This window comes from Etheostoma cragini, chromosome 16 (genome assembly GCF_013103735.1).
Source record: "Etheostoma cragini isolate CJK2018 chromosome 16, CSU_Ecrag_1.0, whole genome shotgun sequence".
NCBI classification, from domain to species: Eukaryota; Metazoa; Chordata; class Actinopteri; order Perciformes; family Percidae; genus Etheostoma; species Etheostoma cragini.
The window spans coordinates 1,113,071-1,118,893 of NC_048422.1; positions in this window are offsets into that span (position 1 = coordinate 1,113,071).

A 5,823-nucleotide genomic window follows, 5' to 3' on the forward strand; every position below is an offset into this window, starting at 1 on the left:
TTTCATCAGTCACGTGACCTGGATCTTCTGTGGTCCATCCTTTCTCGCATACTGGTACTCCTCAGGGGTCCCTCCAACTCTTTGATTGAGATACAAAAGCCCAGACTTGGTAGCCCCCCCCGCCTCCTCATCTACAGTCAGTATGTGAGGACATCCTGCCTCTGAAGAGAAAGACAGCAGTAAAAAAAAATCAATTTCCCATTGACCCCTCTCCTGTCTCCACGGAGTTCTGGGGACGCCCGCACAAACAGTGCATGGCAAGAGTGGTGCAATAGAAGAGGTGTTGTTCTCTTTTTAGGTGCTGGACTTCAAAGTGCATGTCAGCGGTTTATGGTTTTTCCTTTATCTTATTGGTCTACAAAAATAATTGTTGTGACATTTGCATGAACATTTTAGCTGACCGGAAAATGTTTAGGTAATTTTTTGTTGGTATTTTAGGCCTTTATTTAATTAGACAGTTTAGACATGAAAAGGTATGGAGAGAGGAATTGAACCCACAGCAGCTGTGCCAAGGACTGAGCCGCTGCACATGGTGATCACGCTCTACCAGGTGAGCCACCCAGGCGCCCCAGCTGGCAGAGACTTCGAATGAATACAAAATGCTATCAGTGGCCAGAGTGAGCCTCCATCCATCCCTCCATCCATCTTCAGCCACTTATCTTGTATCGGGTCGCGGGGGAAGCATCTCCATCAGGGGACCCCAAACTTCCCTTTCCTGAGCCACATTACACGCCAGCCCCCCTCCTGAGGAAACCCATTTTGGCTGCTTGTACCCTTGGGGACCTACATACAAGTCCCCAAAAAGAAGCAGGAGTTTGAGACTGGATAGAAGACATATTTTGTACGACCACTCTGGGGACAGGATAGCATCGGAAGGCCACAGCTGTTTGCTTGTTATTAAATCATCAATAATCTGCACATTGTTATGGTAAATGACAAACTCTGTCTCAGAGGGTTAAAGCTCATGCATGTACAGTAGCCTATGTGACAAGGTGGCCATTTTGAAAATGAAAACTGGGGGCAACATGAGTTTAGCGCCCACTATTATTAATATAGGCCTATCTGATGTTCTTATTAACTATTAACTAAACAGGGAGACAATCCCAGTTAACTGTAATTTGATCATTGTATCTGTTGTTTTGCTGCAATAAACTGACATACTGGTAAAATTGGGTACTAGCAACTATTTTTTTGGGGGGTTAAATAAGTAATACATAGGCTTTAGCCTAAAAACTTAAATTTAATAAAAAAAAGTAATTTTAAGTAAATGCAGTTCTAATCAATGAGATGAGTGGCGGACACACTGGGAAGGTTGTGTACAAAGGTGTACGGAGCTGCCACCTGAATAACTTCAATCTACCCTTGAGAGACGAACATGAATAAAGGGTCAAATGCCACCAAAAGCAAAATCAGAAGTGAAATCGGATGACGAATATGTGTCCCTCACTCATGTAAATGAACTGGGGCACCAACAAAAGAAAATTGCTTGAACAACAATATAACAACAAAGGCTTTGTTAAAATCACTATGGACTCCACTAACACCAGACTGGATGCTTAACTAAGGATCTACAGGGCATAAAAACCAGCTGGAAATTACACAAAAAAGCTGTGGATGACATTAAAAGTGACAGCGCGAAGCAAACCGAACGCTGCAACGCCATGCAGACAAACATCTTCAAAGTTTGTGACAGTTTACTGGCTGTCACTGACAAGATGGATTCGGAGGGAGAATCCAGGCGTACAGGAGGCACCGGGAAAGACCTGGGCCGAGGGAAACCAGGCGGGGACAGAACAAGGCCTATTGGGGTAAAATGAATAGCCCTGCCATACTACAACGCGCTGAGTTACTGAAAGGATCCAAAATCTGTATTGACGAGGATTTCACAGATACTGTCAGAAGAACAGGGAAAGAACTGATGCCAGAGTTGAGAGCTGCGAGAGTGAGGGGGGGGGGGGGGAATCGCCGATCCACGTCAAGACAAACTGATTGTCCATCCCAGGTCCAGTGCACCAAAATAGACAAGAAATATTCAATCTACAACCAGGTATTCTGATCTCTGACTGTACTAGGACATCCTTCAGAGCTCACACGCGTACCGAAGCTAATCGGCTACTACAGAGGATATTTGATCTTGATAGACTTGAGTTGAACATCTTTACGTGGAACACCACTCTCAGGACTTGGAAAATGATATTGATCCCGTAAACAACTATTTCCTCAATAACCGCTTTTATTAAACTAATGAACAGTTTAAGAATTCAGTTAACAAAACCAATTATCAATAATATACTTAGACAGCAGAAGCCTATATACTAGCTTTCCCAACATTAAACGTAATCTAAATCAGTCTTTCAAAATGATTGCTGTATCGGAAACTTGGATAAACAGTCAGATAAAGGGCTCACATTTTGGAATTAAAGGATATGATATGTGACGAAGATGGGGTGGTGTCGCTTTGGTGGTGCCTTTAAAATTTGCTGTACTGTAGGGTAGCTCATTTTAATATCTATCAGAATGTCTTCTGATAGATATGATTTCTTCTCTATGAATATTGTTAAAGTAGGGTAGCTCATTCTGTTAGGTAGGAAATATCTATCAGAATGGTCTACTGCCTTCATAAATCTTGTTAAAAGTAGAGTACTAGTAGATTAGTAGTATTTTCTCAACTGACTCCAGGATCCGTAGGCGCTCATTTCCATTGGGGAAAGAAAAAGAAAAAAAACGTCTATCGTGTTCATGTTCTAGGTTTTGCATTTTTGTCTCAACCAAACCAGAGGGCTCTCACACTTCAGACATTTTTCATTTTGAGAACATCTTTTTCATCTTCAACATTTTTTTTGCTGTTGGTTGTATGTGTGAGTACAATCAAGTCCAGCATGGGTGGACTCGAGGGAAATGGAGCTTTATTCTTGACGTTGTTGTGTTATGACATGATCTAGGATTGTAACGACTCAGTGATTTGAATCGATGCACCAGGCTTGACGCCCGAGATGAATCTGTATTGATTCAAACGGCTTGAATGTGGCTAAAGCTGTGAGGTGAGGTATCGATGCATGTTTCTCTGAATCCAAAAATGCTTTCTTTGAGCGGTAAATTATTTACCATGTGTTTTATTTTGCACTGACAGCACGGCCATTTGTCTTTCCACCACTTCATAAGAGTAAATTACCTTCTGTGTGGTCCGTTACCCAAACCCTTTTCTTCTAGTTTTCTCAATAATATCAACAGAGTGATAGAGAACACATTCAGTAAATGTACCAAACAGCAACAAACTAAAATTGGTGATCTGTTTGGGATGTATGAAACCATACTGGTATAATATTAAACTTGTCAGTTAAAATAAAATCAGTAAATACTCAGCTGTCCTCTACTCCACCAGAGAGCGCTGAAATTGATGAAGCCGTAGCATAAACATAGCCCCAGGGCATTATTAATAATCAGAGCCTGTTTGAAAGTACTGTTTTATGGTGACTGGTTTTCATTTTTATTGTAAATAAATGTAATTGAGCAAATTACTCTGAAAGCAATTTGGCAATAAAACACTTTTTGCATGGGATTTGCATGGTTTGATTGCATGTGCACATGGGTTTGCATTGACACAGATGTGAAACCTGTGAATGGTTGGTTGGCTGCTCGGTGAGGCTGTAGCCCATCTTAGGTGTATTGAATTGAATTCCTATTTGAGATCAAATCAGTGTCAGGAGGAGAGAGGTGCTGCTCCCTGCAGCATTACTTAGTCTCCCCAGAGCCGTGGTAAGCATCCACCTGTACACCAGGACCTTAATCTATACCCCCTCCTCCCCCTTCCCTTCCACAGATCCTTGTGTAACATCACTGTCATGTTCGGACACCACTCGCTGCTATTGGCCATATCCGGACACTTCAGCCTGACGCACCTTGTGGTCTTTTCGCATTACATTTCCGATCATCACCAAAATGTTAACCGAATTTATGTATGCCCATCTAACAATCTACGTATGACATGACCTTTATGTGCATGGACATTTAGATGTCTAATTAGTATATGAAAGTGGAAAAGACTTAAGAACGCTCGGGCGATGGAATATCCTCTTCTATTTTTACAGAACTGGACATTAAGGAGCTCCTATTGCATAATTCAGAGATGTTGAAGCATGGTGTTTTATTGGAAAGGACAGAAGTAAGATCCAGTAGTTTTGACAGCAGTGATGGGACTTTCTTTAGCTAACGGTCTGTAGCGGTCTCCGGATCAGGCCAAGGGTAGCGCACGGCTGATTTATCGGCAATAGCGCACTTTAGCTGGCTCTTGTAAAGTAAAAGCTAAAGTAACGAGATAACACCATATACCGTTAGAAAGGTAAGAAGACACACGATAGTTTTAAACCATTAAATTAACTTACACCATCAATAGAGCATTTATATTCGTATTTTAACAGATATTTTGATAGAACAATGCGTTCCGAACGTGGACACAGTGGCGCTAATTGCTCCGATGTCAGCAGGTTTGGCACGGTGGCCTTTCCCAGTTACAGATGGAACAATATTCACATATAAATCCTGGCAACAGGCGAGGCACTTTAACAAAGGACTTCAGAGCATGTCTGAGAATTCCCAGCTGTTCCTACTGAAAAGTACAAAAGGCTACGGGATACAGAGCGATGCAAATGTAGCAAGACCATTCTTCTCACTACTCTGAGCTATATACGGTACCTGTGTTCTAAATATTTCATTTACTCCTAAAAGAAAACTGAATTGAATGAGAACAAAGCATAAAGTGGTGGTTGGGATGGTCGGGGGAAGACTATTTTGGGACGTTACTGTGTGCTAACAATCTTAAGCTTCTAAAAAAGAAAGCAAAGGTACACTTGCACAAAGTTGGCAGACTAACAAACACTAACTGGAGACACCACATACACCGTGACACTTCAATGATCTGACATGAGCAACGGGAACACAAAGACTAAATACAGAAGGTAACAAGGTAACAAGAGGCAGCTGACACAAGGGCTGGTAAACAGGTGAAAGACATCAGGTGATCACAGGGGCGGGAAAACTAAGTCAGGAAGTCCAATTGAACAAGACGGCACAGAAAAGTGACTAATTGCCACAAGTCTCACGATTGCTCATAGTTCATCACAATTATTCTGCAAAGAATTTTTTCTATCTGTTTGAAATGTACCTTAAAGGGATAGTTTTGAAGTATTCAAGAAGTCTTATAAACATGGGGTTGGACAAATATGATCACAAGATAAAAAATAAAAAGGGTTTCTTCCAATATCTAATTTATATTGATAACATATACTAATACAAAACAGATATATTAGGAATGAAAGGTTAAAAAGGGACTCCGATGTAAGTTTTTTTCTATTTAACCCATTTCTCTATCTGTAATGAGGCTCTTCAGGACAAAAAAATCAAAGTACAATAAGAAGGCATGATCTTTTGCTCATAATTAATATTCCTCCCTATGAGGCTTAAAGGAAGAAAAAAGGGGAGATGTATCTTGTGCAAATTCATATTATATTAAGAACCACCACAGGATTACAGTTTCTTTTCCCAATAGCCTCTCCAGATTTAACAAACACTGCACTCAACAAAGAGCCCTCTTGAAACCTTATTTTGTCATGCATTGTAGCATCTTGCTGCATCTCACAGTGGGGACAGGCTCGCTCAGTGATTGCCTGGCAGATAATGGACCATACCCGACCATAATTAGGTTGACATTTCATGCTAATAGCACGAACCTCTGTAATCGCTTGTTGTAGTGAATTGTAATATTCAGGGTGAGATCATTTGAGTGTTCTGTCTGCCTACATATGGTGTTATATCTATCTTCCATGA